The sequence below is a fragment of the Sceloporus occidentalis genome, unplaced genomic scaffold (assembly GCF_023333645.1).
Source record: "Sceloporus occidentalis isolate IW3139 unplaced genomic scaffold, rSceOcc1.0.p SCAF_2, whole genome shotgun sequence".
Taxonomy (NCBI): domain Eukaryota; kingdom Metazoa; phylum Chordata; class Lepidosauria; order Squamata; family Phrynosomatidae; genus Sceloporus; species Sceloporus occidentalis.
In genome coordinates, this window is record NW_028316982.1 from 79,958,147 (window position 1) to 79,982,384 (window position 24,238).

General features: G+C 39.4%; 1 protein-coding gene across 4 annotated transcripts in view; it reads left to right on the plus strand.

Moving 5' to 3' along the window:
* The window catches only part of LHPP (phospholysine phosphohistidine inorganic pyrophosphate phosphatase), a 203,808-nt gene that overhangs the window by 55,900 nt on the left and 123,670 nt on the right, over window positions 1–24,238 (plus strand). The gene's annotated exons all lie outside the window — the stretch shown is intronic.

Consider the following 24,238-nt stretch of genomic DNA (forward strand, 5'->3'; position numbering starts at 1 on the left):
TGAATTCAGTTCTGTACATCAGTGGAGAATTCTCTGAGTATATCTGTTTAGCTCATTTCAGATATTCATCAGTGGGATCTGTAAAATGTGGTAGTTGTCTCTCATACTCCTATATGTAGTTTGACTTGTTAATAATGCCTATAGCTCCCCCTTTGTCAATCTGTTGTGTAATGATGTTAGGATTGTTTGTGAAACTGTGGATGGCATCTTGTCCCATATGGCTGAGACTGTGTAGTATATTGTGTCTCTTGCTGATTATCTCATTTTGAGCATGGCAAGCAACAAAATTCCCCTTTCCAGTCTTCTGGTGGGGGGGGGGGGAGGGTGTCCACGTAGACTTCTTCTTTTTGGAAGCATATTCTTGCATGTTGTTGCAGTGACCATTGTCATTTGGTATAGATTGAGGTGATACTTGTGAGCATATTGGCTGGTGTCAGTCTCCCTTAAATATTCCTTGAGTCATAGATAGTGGGGGAAAGCCTCCAGGTCACCACAGAACTGAATCATGCATGTAGGTTTTGAGGGGCATAAGGGTAGACCAACTCCTCTGCCTGGCTTAGTGTGAAGCCTTCATAATACTTGGTCAGATGACCACCATTTTGAGGGGTTTGACCCTTTTAGCAAGGAGGCTTCATATTAATCATGAATTATAAATTTTATGCCAGCAATTTTATGGAGGTTAAATTTGCTATTCCTTTTAAACCATTCCTTTTATTCTCTTCTCATAGTTGTAGATATAGAAGCATTAGAAAGTAATCCCTGAAAGACAAAATGAAATTTCAAGTAACTGGTTATCCACTTAGATGATGATAACAAAGTTCTTGTATAGAAATTATGGGGGAAAGGTTGCTATGGAAGGTCCAAGTAATTCTGCATGCAGAGAAAAATACACAGCAGGATCATGGCAGCTGGCCAAACAGAAATGCACTGTCATTATCTTTGATGAAGATTATAGTCCTTTTTTTTCTTCTTCTCATAGAATTTAAAGAGACTAGTGTGTGGGTGTGATAATGTAAAGACTTTAGGAGAGACTCCCAGTCAGCTGCCTACAGAGTTGCTTGGAGCCTCCTGCAGTACAGAAATGTCTTAGGTCTCAAAAGGAGTTCTTTATGGAGACTGAAATTTTATTACCAACCTTTTACTGTTTTTCTCCTCCATCCCTACATGGCCAAGAAAGAGTAAGACCTCTACTGGAGTCCTCTCACTTTAACATCATCATTTTTTTTCTCCTGTAAGTTTTGCAATATCTTTGCAAACCAGTGGGTTTCAAAAGCTAACATTTTTCAACTTTTGGTTGGTCTAGGAAAGGTATCACTATGATAAATACTTGGGGGTTTATTGTATTTTGCTGCATGGCGAACACGGTTATCCCTGGGTGTGTTCGTGTGTGTGTGTGTGGTGTGTGTGTGTGTGTGTATTCTGTAAAATGTGGTATCTGTCTCTCATACTCCTATGTGTAGTTTAACTTGTTCATAATGCCTACAGCACCCCCTTTGTCAGCCTGTTATTGGACTGTTATATATATTGGACTGAAGTGGCAAACATGCCACGTAACAATGAGCACACAAGCAAGAGCTGGACAAATGTCATGGGATTTATCTGGTACCATTTTTGGGGGCGTAAGGAAGCTGCAGTGTGTACATGCTTGCAAAGTGCTGGAACAATTTGTAGATGAGTTCAGGAAAGCAGCTTGAAACCCTGGGGTGGGAAGACCAAGGCATGCAGTGGAGACCTGTTCTGGTATGGTCATGTCACGGGTACAATATGTACGTACAAGCTGATAAGTCTAAGGCATTGCCTGCATGGGCCAAAAAGCCTGTTTTTCTCCCATTCTGGTGATGTCCCATTTAGATTATGTATGGTGCAAACCCCAGTTCTCGTGTGAACAGGACAGTCAACATCTGGCACATTCAGCACCAGAACTGGGAATATAATACATTTAACATGAATTTTAAAATCTTACCACTTACTCTGGAACTTCCAATCCTGAGGCCTCCATTCCCACGCTGAAGCAGTGGTCTGCATGAATGTGTGTCCCTACTGTCATCAGTCACTTGCTCTGAGATCACATGGCACACAGCCATGTGATCATCACTGGGCACTTTGTTCTGACCTCAGAGGTAAGCAATCTGTAGCAGCAGACATGCCAGGTGGTTCAGTAGGATAGCCATGCAGCAGCCACTCTGGCATGGGAACAGAGGCCCAGATAATGGGAGAAGGTCAGGACAGCTCTGGGCTGCCCCCAAACTATCCTCACCAGTGCAGACAAGGACAAAAAAGTTTCCTTTTCAGAAACTTGCCAACACACTCTTTATAACTGGAAGTGATCGAGGCACAGAGTTTTATTAATAATTTTCAGCATTTTCCAGTCTGTTTTATAAGAGCATGTGAGATGGTTATTGCTGCCTACATTCATATTTTATTGTTTTCTATGTATTTTATTACATTTCTTTGGCACAAGCAAAACAAAACTTTACAAATATCCAAAATAGCATACTTGAAAACAACAAACAATACAAATGCAGCATAGAAACATGCTTCTGATTGAGATGGCATAAAACAGTGAGCAGCTGAGATTAAACCCTGACAAAATGGTGAAAGCCCAAGGCAAGAATGCAAAGAGCTCATCATGAATAAAATGGTCTTCATGTGACACACAAAAAGAGCATAAAAACACCAAATGAGCCTCCATAAGAAAACCTTTCTGCTGCTGGGATGCCAGCATGACCCTCTTGTTAGTAGCCATCTATCTCCCTTCATTTATTTGGGACACATGGAATATGGCCTCTAAGAATTTTCAATTTGGGATCAGAATGATAAATAGCAGGCACCATGTCATTAAGGACAGCTGTGGGGAATCCATGTGTTGATGGGCGTTGCTGTTGTTGTTGTTGTTGTTGTTGTTGTGTGCCTTCAAGCTGTTCCCAACTTATGGCAGTGCTAAAGTGACTCTACCATGGGGGATTCATGGCAAGATTTGTTGACCCTTTAAAATTATGTTTGCTAATCTAATCTTTATGCATAGTTGAGGTAAGTTAATGGATTTAATGAACTCTCATCAAGACCCTGTTCTCCTCTTTAGTTCTGTACAGACTTAGTAGACAAATTTTAAGAGCTTCTTTAGTTTATTCATATTGCCTGTCAAGCCAATTTGTGCCCCCCCCCTTTTTTTTTTTTTTTTTTTTTGCACTGATGCATTATTCATGTAGCAATGTGAGTAACTGGAATGAATGCATGAAAAGAAAGACATTCCATGCAGGCCTTTTTTAAAAAAAATATTATAGACTGTGCTCTCTTGCACAATATAAGCTGCAAGAAGAACCTCCTTCCATTTGGAAGATACAGTACACACACAAGACTGAGCTGGTCCTCTAGTTTGCTTATAACATTCTGCCATTTCTTTCTCTCTGTTGCAAGTTTCAAAACAGGATGGGCTAGATTTTTGAAGGAAGAGAAACACAACCATTTTCTCTGTACTGTGCAATAGAGACCTTATGCTACAGTGTAGCTGAGGTAGTTAACCAAACATTACAGTGTTTTCTTCTACTCTCCGGCTTGTGGTGTGGCCAAACATTTGCTAGCTCATCACTTAGCCCTGTCAAATATCATTACAAACAGTTATACAGATGGCTATCTTCAAGATGTCAGTGGAGTTGCTTGAGCCACATTAGCATTGGAGACAGCTGCACAGTTGTGGTTTCACTAGTGATTTCCTTCCTTATGAGAGTGGTTCCTCCTTTTTCATTCAAATCTTGTCCTTCTAGCTTATGTGGTTTATGTGAACATTCTGTAGGAACTTTCTGTGGGTCTCATGCAGAGCAACACTAACAATTAGACTTACTGCTTCCATGGTGGAAGCAAATCAAAAACATTATACCCTAGAAATAAAATGTTTGAATAAGTATTGCCTGCCAACTCCATGTAAATTAGAAACTTTATACTAGTCGTCATTAACCAAGGCTGAAGAAACTGCATACCACACACTTTGAATGTTTCATGCTTTAGATACTTACAATGGTATAACATGGTCTGGAACTGCAGCTGGTCCAGTGCCCAGTTTTCTGCCCCCTGGGGCCATACGGACAAGCAAAAAAGACTGATCCCTCTCCAGGAGGGAGGAAGTAGCCAGGAATCAGCTCCTGGTTTGGGGGGCAAGGCAATGGGCATTTAAAATGCATATTAGTTTGGAAGGGGGAAGGAGCTTGCATCCTGTTTAAAGGCCGAGTTGCTGCTTTTGCCAGGTGCCAGAAAAAGTCAGTCGAGAGGCTGGTGGACTGCAAAAACTTCAAAGCTGCAGCACTGGTGCTGCACTTGACCCACCTGTGGTCCAAAATACCTGGGATGGTTTCTCTGTAGTTACTTACAGGTGATGAGCCTTTTTATTAACAATGGTATCAACTGATTGCATATGACTTAGGTCTAGGCTATCGGACAGACCATGTCTGCTAATATGATCTTGCATAGCCTCAAGTAACCACAGGAGAGGCCCTTCTCTCAGGCCCACCACCTTTACAGGTATACCTGGTGGGAACACAACAGAGGGCCTTCCTAGTAGGTGCACCAGCACTTTGGAACTCCCTCCCTAGGGAGGCAAGAATGGCCCCTTTCTCTCTATCCTACTGTCAGCAGGCAAAGTTTTTTTTTAATTCGGACAGCTTTTAGAACTCAAGGCTGTAAAGAAAGGGATGTAATGGGTGTATTTTATTAAACTGAATTTTGTAACTTCTACATTTTTTAGGATGTATGTTTTTAATAGCGCAGATAGTTTAATTTGGTTTGAATATAGACTGTAATTGTAATTTTTTAAATATGTAAGCTGTCCTCAGGGAAAAGGTGGGGTATGAATAAAATTTTCTTCTTCTTCCTTCTTTCTTCTTCATCACCACCACTACCATAAATAATCTGGAGTTGCCACTGCAAAAAAAAAAAAAAAAAAAAGCAAGAAGGTGTGTTTTATCTTTACAGAAACCGTTTTCCTTTTAAAACAATGTGCATGCTCCCCATATACCTTGTTTACAAGCATATTGAGGCTTTGAGGAGGTTTCTGGAAGTGCACATCTGTTTGTGAATGAGGCACATGGGGGACCCATGGCTCATTTGAAAGAGAAAATGTGCTTTAAAAATTGCCTTTTGTACTCATTTTTTTCATAGTGGGGAGAGGCTCTTTGGGGCACCACGGATATTGATAGGAAATAGCTTGCATACTGTCACCTCCATTTTTATACCAAGCCACTCCAGTCCAGATGTAGACAGCTTGCCTTCCCATTGTATTCTGCTCATCTGTCAATTGCAGTTGCTAATACTGTATTACAGAACCCTGTTTCTTCTTGCATACTCAGCATACTTTCAGATTGATCATTTAACTTAGAATTCAGTCTTAGACTATGATGCTATGAGTTCAAACTCCAAAATCTTCTTAAGTCTTAACCTTATGCTACGAAGCTAGTATAGGATTGGACATTAGAATAACTAGTTATTTATTTCCTTCTAACTGTATGAATCTGATGAGCTTTTTTGGTAAACCTGAACTGCTGTCCTTTTTGGAATCATCAGGTAGCTTCCAATATCCCAGAAATAAACACTAACGACAAGCATTGCATTAGTAACAATACATTATTTAAAGCTTGTAAACAACAAGTAACAAATCCAAGTTTTGGTTTCTGTTTTGCCTGGTTACAAAAGTAGTATAGTCATATTTTTGTGATGTCACTTTACAAGCTGGAAGGAGCAGACTATATATGCTAGGCTAAATAGGTTGATCTCATGGGCTTTTATTAAGTACGTTTTCATGAACTTCAGTGACAGTAATACAACCATGGTGAAAGTGGAACTGTAGTCTTTTTCAAGGATACTTCAGGATCTGTGATCTGAATTTCTCATGGCTTTGTCAACTATTGTTCCCAGACTAGTCATTCTTAGGGAGTCCAGATGTTGTTGAACTGTAACTCTCAACATTTTTCATGACAGGCTACTGGGAATTGCAGTCAATAACATTTGAAGGACCACATGATTCCAACCCATGGTGTATGCCAAGTATGACTAAGTCTGGTTCCAGCCATAGTTATTATAATTATAAATCCCAATGTCTGACATCCATAACAGGTTTTCTTTTCAACCCTGGCAGCTTTCCTGAATGTTAGCTTATTGAAATTCAGTTGTCAATTCTTCTAACTGTGTGCCTTTTATTGCACACAGCAGTTACTGTCATTCAGGTCCAAAACTGTTGTGACCTATAAAAGTGTAAAATGAGAAACAGAAAAAACATATATGTCAAGTTTCTGTTACAATGCCATTCTCTGACTTGGATTAGAGTACCCATACCATCCAGACCATTTCCATTACATCACTTTTTACAAAACAATCAATGCACAGTTTCCTACTCTGTAATTCTGTTTCAGGATTTTATATAATTTTTAGTAGTCAGAAGCACACTTATTTTGTATTTGGAAATCTCCTATAGCTTTTGTGGGGATTGTGGTTGAGTGAGTGTCATGGGCATATATTGGGTATGATTTGTGATGTCATTTATTGTGGCCACATGTCATCCCCATTAGTTAACTGGTGTGGCATTTTATTAATATGCAGTTGCCCCCTCTTATAGTACAGTGGACCCTTGTTATATGTTGGGGTTTGGTTCCAGGACCTGCCATGGATAAAATCCATGGATGCTGAAGTCTTATTAAATATAATGACATAGCAAAATGGTATCCCTTATAAAAATGGAAAATCAAGGTTTGATATTTGAAGTTTATACTTTTTTAAACATTTTCACACCGTATATGCTTAATCTGTGTATAAAAAAATCCTTGCATAAGAAAGGCTGACTGTATGCAGTCCGTTTATAGCTATGCATTCATCTTAAGCATGGATAGGCTATCCTTTATGTTTAAATTTGAGTTTTTATGTATTTAACCTTAACACTCTAACTTTTGTTAAGTGCAGTATACACAGGCTACCCTGCTGTTGTGACTGTTGTGCAACAGATAAGATTAGGGTTTGGTTAGGGCTAAAAAAATATTAGTGACTTCGCAGAAGGTCCTTCCAATTTCAAAATGTTAAAACTGAGCAAAATGGCATACTTTCACCAGATTTGACTAAAGGGTTAGGGATCTCCAATCCAACCCACATAAATTTTGGTTTCTCTTCCCCATAGCCCTAGCATGTCCAAAGGGAGGCAGGATACAGCAAGAGATTTCTACAGCCAGTAACCTCCATGTCCAGAAAGCTAGTTTCAGTCCTCCTTCACCTTACCCATACAGACAAGTTAAGGGCAAGTGTGACACTGCCCGCCAGCACACTGAGAGCTAGCAGAGCCAAAAGTATTCACTGAGTAGATCCAGATTTCCTTTCCCTCTGCCTTGGGAGGTCAGTAACACCTACTGGAGACTATCTGAGGATCTGGTGATGTCAGGAGACAAGGTCAAGACTTCTGATGTTATCTGACCCATCGGACATTGACGGTGCTAACAGGAATCTGTCCCATGACTCTTGGGCTAGAGAATGCTTTTAAATATATAGATATAACTGGTTCAAACAAACAAAAAACCCAAGGTCACCATGATTATGTGAAGGTAAAAATGCATGATAATTAATAAATTTGTTATTAAAAATGGTGCAGCAATGATCAAGAGACCACAAGAATGGGAAACTAAGGGATACTCAATGTTTGTAGTCCTGCTATGACTTTTTTATTAAAAATAAACAAAAAAATGAATAGTTATTAGTCTAAAGTAATAACTCACCAGCTCAAAAGGTATATAGTGTTTCCTGCAGGATTATTGTTCTCTTCCCTAATTTCCAACAATTGTAAATACATCAATTAAAAATGGCTAGAAAACAGATGGCACTATATTATCCTAGACAATTCACTTCTGAAAAACTTCCATAAACATATTCAGTGGTGTATTCAGGCTCCCATCTGTCTAGACATTGTAAAACATTACATACTTTATTATACATGGTATGTAATGGCAAAAAGTTGGGTCAAGCTATATTTCTCCCCTTTGTGCCTGAACAATAAAAACCCACACTATTCTACTGCTATGGTATTCAAATTTTCATGCTGAGGAGATTGTGATACTACTACTTTTTAAATATGACAGAAGAGGGAGTCACTAATGTGTGTCCATAGTAAAAACATATAATGAACAATTTGGAAACAAATGGGCCTAGTCCACAATAAGCCCACATACTAGAATCAAATCTTCATTGTTTTGTACTCATTGATAAGATCTGTAATTCTAATATGTGCATTATAAATTTTTGACAATTTTCAAAAGAGTAATTAGCTCTTACATTAATTATACCAAGAAAAAAATTGGAGGTGAGTTCTCCTGCTGGTAGAATTTATTGATTACATAATAAGAGTGAATCAAAGGAAAGAGATATTACTGTGAGATAATGAAGTTTCCAAGATTCTGCATGATTAGAAACACTCACACTCAGATCAAAATTGGCAGAAGAAGTTGGCAAATGGTTTGAGTTGAAAGGGTGAATGAGTGAAGTAACAAAAAAGGAATTTTGGAGATATGAACAATGAATGTAATTTTTGCTATTACAAAACAAACAAGCCTTTAAGCTCTTGTGATCCTATCTCCGGTTAGATGTTATGCTAGCTGTGATAATCAATGCAAAAACAACTTCTGTACATTGTCTCCAGTCTTGATCAACATACCCACAATGCTATCTTTCTTTTGGGTTTTCAACTGGTATAGGCTTGTCAAGATCTACTTACAGATCTCTGGGTGATTTGCAGTTCTTTAGCAGTGGTAGCAACAAATCTCTCCTCCCTGCCTCTAGGGACTGAAAGAAAAACAGTAGGAGGTAACCCTCACCCTCCCTTAAATTCTAAGTATGTCTGCTGCACTGAGCAATTATACAAATACTTGGCTCCAGCTGGTAGATCTCAAATGTCTAGGGTGGAAAAGAACAACAAAGAAGATCCCTGAAGCCTAGTGAACTCACTTGTAAAATAGTGACTGTGGACAGAAGAATCTACTGATGTACAAACCAAGCAGCATCATTGCCTCTGATGAAAACCTTATTATCCACTGGGGTTTGGTCCCAGGATTCCCTGTGAATAACAAAATCCGTGGATGCTCAAGTCCCATTAAATATAAAGGCAGAGCAAAATGGTGTCCCTTATATAAAATGGAAAACCAAGGTTTGCTATTTGGAATTTATACTTTTATTTGATTATTTTCAAGCCATGGATGCTTGAATCTGTGGATAAAAAACCTGTGGATAATGGGGGCCGGCTGTATGAACAATATATATGAGGGTGTTGGATGTTGTTTTTCAGCAATTTGTGATGTACCTGTTCTTTTGTTTCTTGACAGTCAGATGCCTACTCAAGTTGTGTTTCAGACTGTTCCTAGCAAGCTTGTCGTGTTACTTAAATGCGAATTCCAATATTAATAATTAGGGTACCCCTTTCTTTTTTTAAAAAAAATCCTATAACTTAATCAAGTAGGATCACATTATACCACCATCTTTCTCTCAATACCACCACCATCACAGGTATGTTTGGCAAGGACACAAGAAAGTGCTTTCACAGTGTTAGCTCTCAGATTGTGGAATTCCCTCCCATGGGAAGCTAGCTTGGGCCACTTTGTGCTCTTTATTAGCTGTGTGCATTCTATTTGTATTTGTATCATTATAATTTAATTGCCTTTTAAAATTTGTATTGTTTTCAATACGATTCAGTAATTTTTCAAATTACTATCCACAATTTTTGAACTATCCACAATTTTAACTGTGTTTTGTTTTAATTCAAATTTATGAGATGCCTTGGGAGAAAAGTGGGATATAAATAAAATCCAATAACACAACAAATATTCAGAATTATACAGATTTTGGTGTTCAATGTCTTCTATACAATCAGTACCCTTTTATTCATTTTTTTAACAAGAAATACACAAGAAAGTGTAGTCCTCTGAGCTACTTCTGGTTGTTTTTTTCTAGAAGTAGAGATGAGCCAGTGGAGGAAAGAAATTGAATGATTTACCCTTTATAGAGAAGGATAGGAACCAGCTTTTCAAGAAACAATCTTGCATGATTGTGTGTTACTTTTTTAGCTGGATACAGTTTATGTTGTCTAGTTCAGTGCTTCTCGGGCTATATGAAGTGGGGACCACCAATTATTGTTTTCCTATATGTCAAAGACCAGCTCTAAATTTGTGCCTGTTGAGTATAATTGTTTCTTTCCTTTGAACTTGCCAGGGACCAGCAGCCAAAGACTCAGGTACCAGCACCCATCCAGGGTCCACCACTTTGAGCATCACTGATCTAATTCATGCACATCTCAGCTAAGTGTCCAGTAATCATCATCCTTGTCCTCATCATTCATTTATTGTCATAAATCAAAATGGTAGTCTCCATTTTCACTGCATAAACAAGACCACATGTTTTCTAATGAGAGAGGACCCTTGACTTCTTTTTGTACATGGAAAATCATGACAATAATAGAGCAGATTGAACAAAATACTGCAATATATTAGATGTAGCACTTCAATCTGTTTCCCATAAAATTCTACTCTACAATAATTTTGTCTCTGTGGCAAGAAACACTTTTGGTGGTGGTACCTGTAGCCTCTTCTGGACAACTGTTTTCATATACTCTCATAACTGCCAGATTAGGCTTCTGTGTTGTGTTGCATGTGAGAAAACCTCTGAAGAGTGATCAAAAATGGCAGTTGAGAAGAGAATAGCTAGACTATTAACTGGGTCAACACCCTTCTTAAAATAGTTGTGCTGACTTCCACTCTCCCAATAAAATTCATAGTGCATTTTTAACACTTTAAAATACTTAAATGGCTTGGGACACAAATACCTCATTGAACACAGTCTCCTATATGAACTTATCCAGAGATTAATGCCTTCAGAGCCCTTCTCTGAGTTGTTCTGCCAGTGGAAGTGGTGACTGGAAAACAGCCCTTTAGGTGGTGACACCCTCATTTTGACACACTCTTCCCCCACAGAGATCTCCCTGGCTTTCAGTTTTCTTTTCAGTGATACAGAATAATTTCTTCCTTTGTTCAAACTGTTTACAATTTAGGGTTTTTGCCATTGTTCCATTTTAAAGAACACCTCTCCTTTTATGGTTTTATTGCTTTATTGTCCTTATTGATTTTAATGGCATTATTGCAAGCCACCTCAGGTTTTTTCCCTCTGTTGTGGTGGTGGTGATGGGGATCTAAAACTAAACAATTACAGTATTTCAGAAGCCCTTAAGATACATAGTTATAATTCTAAAAATGTTTAAGTGATGCACCTCTTTTAAATTCACAGAAAGTCTTCACCCTCCTTGGGACTCTATTTGCATGGCTATATATCTTCAGTTTGGCTAAGTTGACTAGGGGTTAGACAACTGTATTATTGCTCCCAGCATATAAGAAAACACCATAAATATTTAGTCTAGGCTCAGGCAGGCAGACAAGCTTACAATTTGCAGAAAGGTTTTTTTCCTCCTCTGTGAACCCCCCCCCCCTGCCCTTTTCCTCATGCCCTAAGATTTACCACCTAGAGACTAGTGTAAAAGGTGTATATAAAACAGTGAGACCAAATATTATTTTTAAATATTTCATCAACACATGGGGAGGGTTAATATGCCAGTCCTGACTTCTTCCTTCATGTTTTCCACTGCCCTTGAAATGTCTGTGATCTATTAAGACTCTCCACATGATTCGGCATCTGTGTTCTGAGTTGCACTGAGAGCATGGATAGCAGGGACTCTCCTCTTCAGACTGTTGCCCTTTATACCTAAAGGGCAATGGAACTGAGGATGTATCTGGTGCACTCTGTCTACTCAGATAATGAGTAAACATTGTTAAATACATTTGAGTGAGCTTATAAAGAATTATGTACCCAGGAATAATTTATTCCAAGTACCACAATTCATGCTTCTTCCATATGAAAATCCCATTCTGTTTACCCCAATCTCTCTTCTTTTAAGCAGCATCATTTAGTGTATATGTTGGTGGACAGAGCTGTTTTCTTGCTTCTTGGATCAGAAATTATTTCTGACCTTGTGCAGATCAACCTCCTGGCCATCCTGGTTTAGTCTTCTTTAGACTATTCTATCCAGTGGTCCCTTGATATCTGCTGGAGTTTGGTTTCAGGACCAGCTACAGATACCAAAATACGTGGATGTTAAAGTCCCATTATATACAGTGGTTTAATAAAATTGTGTCCCTTATATCAAATTGAAAAATCAACCTTTGCTTTTGGGAATTTATACATATTTGGAATATTTTCAAGCTGTGGATAGTAGAATCCATGGATAGAGGACCAACTGTACTAAATTACATTTGTAAAAAAAATATTCAAATCCCTTTGAATGCAGATATTAATTTAGCCACTGAGTTCTTTGTACCATCGTATGAATGTTTCACCCTTTTGGGAGGTTGACTGTTTCCAGCTGCTACATGATGCAAAGTATTTCTTCTTGTGTGTGACCCTGCAAAACTGTGCTAAGCATAATGCCTTAATTTGAAAACTCTTGCATGTCTTTCTGAATTCAAGCCTCCACTTAGCCTGTGAAATGCAGTTTATGGACAGTGGGATCTTCAGGGGTTTCTCATCATCACGTGAACTGCCTGAGCAGAGAGCTGAGTGAAACAGCTGCACTGAGGCTCTGTAACCTGTTACAAAGTGAACCTTTGTTCACACTATGAAAGACATTTTGCAGTTGAATAACATTAGCTTCTGCTAAACTATTGGCTGGAGGGGACTGAATTCAGACCTAAAAATAAGGGGAATGTTTAAAAGAGTCTGTCCAAGTCCAACGTGAAGAATTTGCACTTGTAACCAAGCTTGACATCTGCCTGAAGATTACATCATCTGGAAGGGAAGCTGGAAAAGCTTTCAAAACTATACTTTTCTAAAAAAAAAAAACCAGTAAGCTGTTGTGTCAGCTAATAATCATGAATGTATTTGTATTGGGCCATAACATTTAATTTAAAGGAAGTGTAGGAAGACAAGTGAAAGGAGCTTTGAAGGATAAAATAAATTGGGATTTTCTCTAAATACAGACCACATACTGCAAGCCTTTTAAAATTGTAAAGTACTGCAAATAGTCAATTAAAGAGTCACATGGTATGCAAGATTCTTGTGCTAAAGGAGGCTGATAAGCTTCCCCTTTCCTACTGGGAGTCAGCACGGCATCGTATTTAGTTTTGGACCAGTATTTGGGAAACAGGTTTAAATCCTCACTTGACTATCTATGTGATCACTATGTAATCAATATCTCTCAGTCTAACTTACCTAACAGAGTTGTTTAGATAATAAAATTGTAGAGGGGAGACATGATGCCTTCAGCTCATTTAAAAAAAGATGATAAAAATACAACAAAATAAGCACATGGCCATGAGGCCCCATTCAGACTCACCTTTTTGCGCTGGATGGAACTGGGCAGATTCGGTCCCCCCCCCCCCCCCGAATCCCTCTGGAAGCAATTGTCCACTACCTCAATCAGGGTATTTTAACCCTGAATGCCCTTGTAGCTCCTGCGGAGAAACCGGTTTAAAATGAAGGGGCCTTTGCTGTCAATGAAATTCAGTTCCGCTTTCGTCATAGGTGACGTTTCCTGCAGCCATTGGACAATCAGAAGTATGCTTCCCCCCCCCCCCTACTTTTTTTAAAAAAAACAGGCGGGAGTGTGCGCTTATTCTGTCAAATTTAAAAACCTCCAGATATGTGTGTGTTGTGTATATTTGGGTCACTATAGATTATGGCAACCCTGAAACGACCCCATCCTGGGGTTTTCTTCGCAAGATTGGTTCCGAGGAGATTTGCTATTGCCTTTCCCCTGAGGCTGAGAGAGTGTGGCTCCCCCAAAGTCATAGGTCTCTGCAGCCTTCCAGCCTCCTGCCTCCCCTTTGCTTCCAGCCTAATGCTACCTCTGAAGCCCTTGCCTCCCCCCATGCATCCTCTTCCCATCACAATAATAATAATAATAATAATAATAATAATAATTCCTCACCCCAGAATGCCATCTCTGCAACCTCTTGCTTTGCCACCCCAGAATGCCTCACATACACATACAATAATAATAATAATAATTCCTCACCCCAGAATGCCATCTGTGAATCCTTTGCTTTCCTCATTGCCACCCCAGAATATACATATGTAGCAAAAGCATTCTGTATCAATTTGCCAAATTGAAAGAGAAACATTTGTAACATTTGCATTGTAGCATTTGCATATAAAAAATAATTTTGAAAAAAAGCCTTTTGCAAAGTGTGTGCTGGGAGCAAGGAAATGAAAGGGAAAATACCACAAGCAGACACACATTCTATCTATATATGTATCTACCTGTAGCAAAAAGCATGTACATAGTCTGTCAAAAAAATAAAATAAATAGAGAAAGCTGCCTGCAAGAGCAGAGACTTGCTCCATTCCCTGCCCTCCCTCTGACCTGCCCTGAATTGACCCTTTCTCCGGCACCTTCCTCCTCCGCCTACTACTCCCCCGTTACCCCGATTCTGCCCTTGGCACCCCTGGCTCCATCCGATTTCCCTTGGCACCCATCCTCCGGCTCCTACCTTCTCCTCCTCCTTCCGATGCTGCCCTCCATGGCCCCCTTCTTTCCTCCGGCTTCATCCTCCTCCTCCTGCATTACCCCACTGAAGGGAGAAAATGTTCCACCCCCTGCTCTCCCTCTGACCTAAATCCCTCCCCTGAACTTGACCCGATCACGATCGGGGACAAGTTCATATTCGCCCGACCTGGGGTTTTTTTAAAAAAAATACAGCTTTTACTCCGCTTCCAAAAGACCCGCGCCAAGGGACATTTGCCCTGGAACAGGTGTCCAAAACTCATATTCACTTTTGGGAGATTCAGGGCAAATATGAACTTAATGTGCATAATTTGGTTCCTGATCCGGGGTAAAAGGTAGTCTGAATGGCCCTGTAGTCTGGAATATCAGTATGCAAAGGGATCTTGTAGCATATTTGAGACTAACTATGCAAAAGAAATTGTAGCATAAGCTTTCATAGACTTGCATCTGAGGAAGTAGACCAAGGCTGCTGTCACACTGCAGAAATAAAGCAGTTTGACACCACTCTAACTGCCACGGTTCCATGCTATGGGAGTCTGGGAATTGTAGTTTTGTTAGAAATTTAGCCTTCCCTGTCAGACCTCTGGCTCTACACAAAACTACAAATCCCAGAATTCCATAGCATTGAGCCATTGCCGTTAAAGTGTTGTCAAACTACTTTATTTTTTTCAGGAAGGCAGCAGCCTACATCTACAAAAGCTTATGCTATAACTTCTCTAAGAAAAGGTCATTGACTTGAGCTTTCCCAATTTTTAGTTATAAACAAGGTCCTCAGGTTCTGGGCCCTGAAAGGGTATAGAAGAGGTGGAAAATCTTGGCTTCTTTTAAACATTGTGTTCTCCCTCCTACTTCATTCTTGCAGGACACTGTAAAACACTTTCCCTATTCAAACTATGTGGTCATGAAGTTTGAATAGAAAATAAGCCAAAATGGGATACAGAAATCGGTTGCCACTCGTAATTAAAGAACAGATAGATGCACAGGCTCAGTTTGGTTCATTTCAGCATCTGTAATCCAACTGTTGTATTCATAAACTCATTGCAAGGCATGTAGACAGTAAGTTTGAATGTGTTTCATTCTGCATATAGATCCATTTGGTGGCAAATCCATGAGCATATTTACATGTAATGGTGTGATGTGCAGACTGTCCCCACCAAATTGTTAGTTCTATTCTGCCTAAATAAAGCTGGCAGCAGTGTGGAACAGCATAAGTAAAGGAAGTTGCCTTATAGGTAAAGGAAGTGACCAAATATAACTATACCATTGGCCAATATAGTTCAGGAATATTGACATTCTCCTAGGTTGGTGGTAAAACTCTTTCCCAACATGACCTGGAGATGTCAGGGATTAAACCTTGAACCTCCTCAGTGCAAACTGTGGCTTCCAATTCTGGGCTTCATCCCTTCTTAAAGAGTTGGAATGCATGGCAAGCTAGTACACTCCAATTGATTTCTTCGTATAGCAGTATCTCTGTCTACCCAATGTCTACTAACCTTCAGCAGACAGCTATATGACGATAAATATGAATTTTGCCAGCCAGCTTGATGTAGGACATTCCTGTAGCCACCAAAGGAAAAAAGAAAATATTTGCATTTTAGAGAAAACACCTTCAACTGCATGATTTCTGTAACAGGGCAGGTTTATCCTCCCACAGTCCCAGGTGTTGTTCACAAGAAAAGGTTTTCCTTGCCAGATGAAAGTAATCAGATAACTATGTGATGACTAAGTTAACCCACAGTGACATGTATAGAAATGCTAAATACGAAATATACTTTTTTTGTTTTAAGAAAGGCCTAGAGCAGCTTTCCCCAAACCTCCAGTTGTGTTCACCCACAACCTATCCACTGACTATGTTGGCTTGGGACAATTAAAGATGTAGCCAAATGTTTGTGGAGGGACCACTTTGGGGAAAGCTGCCTGATTTTTACAAGAGGTTGCAGAAGACTCTTCTTTCACATATTCTTGCATCCCTATTCAGTAAACCTGATGCTGTCTCACAATTTTCAATAATGTGAAATTATTGTGACGGAAATATTGGAGCTAGTTAACTGACTGGTAGCTAAGAAAAGGCTTTTATGAAATTGATTTGTTGTAGTTGTTAACTGCCCTCAAGTTGACCTCGACTCATGGTGACCCCATGTACAAGACATCTCCAAGACTCCCTGTCCTCCTCTGCTCTGGTTCTGCAGGCTCAGGCCCATGGCTTCTCTGATTGATTCCAGCCATATGATGTGTGGTCTCCCCCTCTTTCTACCGTCCTCTGCCTTTCCTAGCACCATTGCCTTTTCCAATGTTTCATGCCTTCTCATGATGTGGCCAATGTACGACCGCCTCAGTTTAGTAATCTTGGCTTCTGGAGGAATTTGGGTTTGATCTGTTCTAGAACCCATTTGTTTATCGTCTTGACTGTCCAAGAACCTTCTTCAGCACCACATCCCAAATGAATCATAGAGTCATAGAATCCTAGAGTTGGAAGATACCACAAGGGCCATCTAGTCCAACCCCCTGCCATGCAGGAACTCTCAATCAAAGCATCCCCGACAGATGGTTTAAAGACCTCCAAGGAGGGAGACTCCACTACACTCCAAGGAAGTATGTTCCACTGTTGAACAAGCCTTGTTCTGGATGCTGTTCTCTGGAGCAGCAGAAAACAAACTTGCTGCCTCCTCAATATGACATCCCTTCAAATATTTAAACAGGGCTATCATATCACCCCTTTTCCAGGCTAAACATCCCCAGCTCCCTAAGGCATTCCTCATAGGGCATGGCTTCCACCATTTTAGTCGCCCTCCTTTGGACGCGCTCCAGTTTCTCAACATCCTTTTGAATTGTGGTGCCCAGAACTGGACACAGTATTCCAGGTGGGGCCTGACCAAAGCAGAATACAGAGGCATTATTACTTACCTTGATCTAGACATTATACTTCTATTGATGCTGCCTAAATCGCATTGGCCTTTTTAGCTGCCACATTGCAAAAAAGTTTATTTATGAGTTTATTTTCATTCAGTCTGCTTTCTTCACTGTCCAAGTCTCACAACCATACATAGTGATGGAGAATACAATAGCTTGGACAATCCTCATGCCAATGTTCAAAGTTATATATCTTTACACTTGAGGGTCTTGTCCAGTTGTTTCATAGCTACCTTTCCCAGTCCTAGCCTTCTTCTAATTTCTTGATTACAGTCTCCATCCTGGTCAAGTGTTTAATCCAAGGTATCCGAACTCCTTGACTATTTCAGTTTTCTTGTTCTCTAGGGTGAATTCTTGAAGATCTTCTGTGGTCATTATTTTTGTTTTCTTCATGTTCAGGAATAGCCTTTTTCATTATGTGATTTCAAACGGCTTTCCGGTTCAATAGTATTTGAAAGTTTTAATTTGCTTAATCATGTTTTAATAGTAAAACGTTTACTACATTTCAGTGTAACTTTTTGGTGAAGAGGGGATGTTGAACCTATTTTCATTTCTTGTGGATTGATTTGAAGTCACAGTTCTGAGAAAAGGTGAGATAATAGTCATATATATATATATATATATATATATATATATATATATATATATGTGGCGACAATATATAAATGAAGCTTTTCACTATTGGAGATGTTTCTTATGGTTTGTTTGATCTGGACTTTCCCCACATTAGAGGGGGGGGGGGAACCATATAAATCTTGTCTTTACAGAAGAAAAAGGTTTCAGTTGTTATTGCCCACTAGCTTTTATTAGGGTATCATAGCATGAGTAATTGTATGGATGAAATTAATCTGTTTTTTAATCCAGCTGCACATGGCAGTTTAGGGATAGGTCAGTGGCAGTACTGCAGGCTTCTGGTTTTGTGGGGCATTAACAGAACTGAGAGAAATGAATAAAGGTTCCACCACAAATGAGGTAGGTTTTATTCCTGTGGACCCAGCTTGTTATTTCTCCTCTTTCTCTTTGCTTTGCTTCTTTTTAAAAAGTATGTTCCAATAGAAAGCCTATTTGCCTGCCTTCTCAATTCACATAATTTAGAAAGCTTGTCAATTACACCTTTTCATGGAACAAGGAATTACCTTTCCTGACCCATCTAACCCACCTCCTGGGATTCTTGGCATGACTAAATAGACCTTTGTTCATCAATCTCCCAGGCTTACATTTCATGGTGAAATTCTTGTTTTTTGTTTTAACAGAAACACTGCACTACACAATATGTTTATTATTTCCAAATTCATCCCCTGCTTTTCAACTCTGCCCCCAGTCATTTGGAATTCATCTTCTTTCTCTCACACCAAAACTAAAGATTTCAGTTCTTATAAAGAGATTACTTTTTCCTTTGCATTTCATTACTTTTTTTGGGAGGGGATGTTCAGACTCTAATTGCTATATTTAACTTTCTTGGTTTTTAGGGTGAGCCAACTTGCTATTTCACTGCCTTAGTGAGATCTTTCATATATAGCCAAGTGAGAGTTGGTGAGTTAGAGGCGATGAACTGATATAATCTTCTAATTTGCTTTTCCACCATGTTTTGGGACGCCACCACCTCAGGCCTATTTATGCCCAAGAAAGGCTTTTCTCAAGCAGGAAGTAAATCTCTGATCACTTCCTGACAATAAAAAGGTGTCCCCCCCCCCCTTCCATGCTATTTAGAGAGTGTTTGGAAGCACTTGGGGTCAAAACATTTTTTAAAATTATTTTTGTGGGAAAGAGACATGGCTTTTTAAGGCCCTAGGGGAAGGGGGGCTAATGTGCCGCCCTGGCCTTCCACAGTTTCTTCCAACTGTTTTAAGCAGTAATGCTATCATAATGTTTATTCTGAGTGCCAGTGAAGGAGCCCTGGTGGCGCAGTGGTTAAATGCCTGTACTGCAGCCACTCACTCACAAACCATAAGGTTGCGAGTTCAATAACAGCAAAGGGCTCAAGCTCGACTCAGGCTCGCGTCCCTCTGAGGTCACTAAAATGAGTACCCAGATTGTTGGGGGCAATTAGCTCACACTTTGTAACCGCTTAGGGAGTCCTTAATTGCACTGATAAGTGGTATAGAAATGTACTTGCTATTGCACTTGTCAGGCTGTATTGGTGGGATTTGGCAAATGCAAGTTCAAGGTTCCAGTGAATACTTAATGGCCCAGGTGACCTAGAGCCCATCGTTCTATCTCAGCCTGACTATCTCACGGGTTAATTGTAATAAACAGCAATAATAAATAAGACAGTGTTTGTCAAATCCGTATTGTGTAGTGAATATTGTGGGTTGTGTTGCTTTGGGATTATATTTACAGTGCCATGGGAACCATTTGGGAAGTGCTAAGATTGTTCCATGGCTCTTTTACCATGGGAAACATGCCATGAGAATCAGGTTTCAGAATATTTTGATTTCCATCTCAGCTATATTGTATGCGTCATGGTGAGACAAGCTGCTGAGAAAGAAGAAAACTTTATTAGTTGCTGTTATGAACTGTCAAACAGACTTGAGTGCATATTAAGTATTCAGCAGCAACAAAAATTAAAATAACTGCAGAGTTGTGCTACTGTTAATATTAATAAAGTGGCAAGAAAGTTACAGATCAAAGTAAAGTTGACACTCCTTATGCACGGATTATAAATCCATGGATTCCACCATCTGTCACTTGAAAATGTCCCCCCCCCCCAAAAAAAAACCCACCAAATTCATAAAACACAAACCTTGATTTTGCCACTTAAGGGACACCATTTTACTCCACCATTGTATATAATGAGACTTAAGCATCCATGCATTTTGGTATCCATGGGGTGTTCTGGAACCAAACCCCAAGTGATACCAAAGGCCCTTAAATGTAGTACACAACAGAAATATTGAACTACAGTCCCACCATTCCTAGCTAGTAAATGGACAGGGTAACTAGAGATAATATCAGAAGGACATATGGGGTGCATCTGCACTGTAGAAATAAGGCAATTTGACACCACTTTAAATATTGTAGCTCCATCCTTTGGAATACTGGGATCTGTAGTTTTACAAGGTCTTGAGCCTTCTCTGGTGCTGGTGCCTTATAAAACTACACATCCCAGAATTTTCTAGAATAGAGCCATGACAGTTAAAGTAGTGTCAAACTGCATTATTTCTACAGTATAGATGCACCCTAGTTTGAGGAAACATAGCAACATTTCTGCTTCCAGTCCTGTATTTCTTTCTGTGATTAAGTTTAGATATCATAGAATGAATATTCCACTTCCACTTCATTCCTTTCCCTTGGATTTATAGCTAATTTACTGTAAATCCTAGATTTGTTTGTATTACTTTGTCTATTGACCAGACAGGTGGGATTTAGCATTCAAAATCCTTCAAATTTATACTCATAAACTGAGGCTTTTCCAGGTATTTTTTTGTCAAGAGTCTGAGGGATCAAGTTAAATAAATGCATTTAATGAAATACATTTCTTACAATGAAGAAAATAAGGTAGTGTGAAACCAACTTGGCTAATGTCATCACCATATTTGAACAACTTTAATAGCAAGCATTTGTAAGTCTAAGCCATACACAAAGACTCAGAAGAAAAATAACCTTGTTAAATTTGCCTTCCCTTCTTACCCTATGAATATGTATGAAATGTATCAGTAGACCGCATCCCTTTATGCTTGAATATGTGCACCCTAATTAATAGCAAACCTACTTAGAATACTAAGCATGTTAAAGATATGGCAGAGGAAGAATCCTGTTTCAATCATGTCCTGGCTTTGGGCTCCCTAGAGGCATCGAATCATCCATTTTCAGAACATAATACTGGAACAGATAAGCTTTCAAACTGATCCAGTATGGCTCTTCTTCTGTTATTGATAATACTATCTTTAACACAAAATAATTATTCAAACACATAGCTGTTTTACTTTGGCTCAGCCTGAAACTAGCCACAGAAAAGGTTCACTTTCAGGTCACCACCATACAGCTACAGAACAGACATCTAAGCACCACACTAAATTCCAAACCCACTGACCACTACACATACCTTCATGCCTCCAGTTTCCACTTTGAACACACTACCAAATCCATAGTTTATAGCCAAGTCCTTCAATACAAGCACATATGCTCAGACCTACATGATAAGCATACCAAACTCATGGAATTACAACAAGTATTCTTCAAGCTACAGTACCTGCCACATGAAGAAAGAAAAGAAAAACTTGTATCCAGGACTAATCTATTCCAGAACAGACTACAGACTTCTCTCTGTTCTCACGGTTTTGGAAAATGTGTCCCTCGCTTATGCATGAGGGACGAACAGAGGGGGAAATAATGGGGCGTGTGCCTGAGATGCACATGTGCACACTCCCACAGCCGCGCACCCATATTCAAGCCAATGACGCTTGAATATATGCAAAACTCCAAGGTTGTTTTTTTTTTTGGGGGGGGGGGGTTCCCAGAATGGATACCCTGTGAAAACAGAGGACCCACTGTAATTACAGGAAATAACAGAATCCCAACAGTGGTCACATATAGCTGCCAAGTGAGACCACTCAGATGTATCATCAGTGAACTACAAACTATTCTGGACAATAATGCTGTCCTCTCATATAGACAACCTCTCAATCACAAACAGTTATCTATAGGAGAACATGCAACATAGGTGGGTAACAGGTAGAACACTTTGCCACAAACCTAGATGCTAATTCTGCCCTCACATCTATTCAGGAAATGTCATTACAGGAACTAATCACATCACTCACAATTTTTGAAGGTACTTTCACTTGCTTATCTTCTAAAGCGATATATGCCATCCTCTGTCAACAATACCCTTTAGCATTCTGCATTGGGCAAACAGGTCAGTGTCTGCACTGGAGGATAAAAGGACATTAATCAGACATTAGAAATGGGAATACCCAAAAACCAGTTGCAGAACACTTCAGTTTTCCAGAATAGCATCTCACACCTCAGAACAGCAGTCCTTGAACCATACAAAACAAACTTCAAAGGAAGATCGGAAAGACAAACAACAGAATTGGAATATAGCCACAAACTTCAATCTATCACCAGTGGGTTGAACAGAGACAATAGTTTCCTGGCACACTACACATGGTATAGTTAACAATCCCAGCCTCATGAACTATTTATCACATCTCCTTCCAAATTAATTAAAATGCCATGTTAGCTATGGCTGCTGTTCTCACTGTGAAGAATAAAGTATGAAAACTGTTCCCTGATGTATCCATGTGAACCTACAAATGTAGTGACAGAGAGTGAGATATTGGGGGAAGTTTGTAGGCTTATGTTTGTGCTTCTAGTTGAATTTGGAAAGATAGACTGAAAACTGATGCCCACTTCCTACCATGAAATATGGTGAATGATGAATGAGAAGGACCAGTCTGTGTGCTTGTACAAAGACTGAGATTGAGTCCCCAACTCAATAGATACTACCATGCTGGGTTACAAATGGGTCTTTATGTATCATCCTTCAGTCTTTAAAAGTTGTGAGCCTTTGAAACAAAATAGCACCCTACCTTCCTCTTTGCTGGCTACATGGGAAGCTTGGGTTTGCCACACAAGTGGATGCCATGAGCAGTTGGTATTTGATTCCAGTTTAAGCAGACAAACCTTGTCTGGCAGTGGTTTCCTGTATTTCTTTGTGAAGAGAAAGACAATTTTAGCAGGCTAAATAATTACTTGCATTTCTTCCAGTATGGGAATATCTGTCTCAACCATGAAAAAACAAACAAAACTCAGAAGCAACTAAGGAAACAGCCGCAGTGCCATTGCAATTTAAGTTAATAAAACAACTCCCCTAGTTATGGAAAATGACTAGGGTTTTGTTTGGAGGGGATTGCTTTGATTTCCATTGCTTTTTAATCCACTTGAATTTTCAAAAGCTATTGCTTGTGCATAGACCATACAAAGTCTGTATTTGCTCTGAGTCCTCCCTATCATTGTTTTCGTTACTGCAATTTGTTCTGCTGCTTGGTATGCAAGTCCAGAGGTTTTCAACAGTGTGTCATAGGGTGCCATAAATACTCAGCTGGAACAGTTTGGAAAGAAAGTACAGTCGGCCCTTCTTATACATGGATTTTTTATACACGGATTCAAGCATCCACAGTTTAAAAATGTTCCAAAAAAGTATAAATTTCAATATCAAACCTTGATTTTCCATTTTTTATAAGGGACACCATTTTGCTATGTCATTATATTTAATGGGACTTGAGCACACATGGATTTTGTTATACACGGGGGATCTTGGAACCAAACCCCAGCGTATAACAAGGGTCCACTGTACAGCTCTGGCTACCCTCAGTGCTTGTTCTGTCCACTTGTGTTCAATTAGTGTAGAACTTCAGTTTTCTTCCTTTTTTGTGATTGATTGATTTTTTGTTTGTTTGAAAAATTCAGTTATCTACACATTCTCTCACATACACACTCATTTCTTCCTTTGTGGCTTTCCTCCCACTGCACACACACGCACACAGAATCAGCATCTTAATACTGGGCAGCTAATTTCATACAATACCCACATAACCTGTATGTCAAAATATATACAGTCTCGACTGAGGCATAATTGATATATACACACACACACACACACACACACACACACACATATATACACACACACACACATACTGCAACTAGGAGTAACACTACTACATGTCATTCAGTGACACATAGAGAAGGACAAATAAGTGTTATTTTCAAGGAAAACTGCCCATGTGTTCAGTGGCTTGTTATGGTAGTATTCTAAAATGTCTC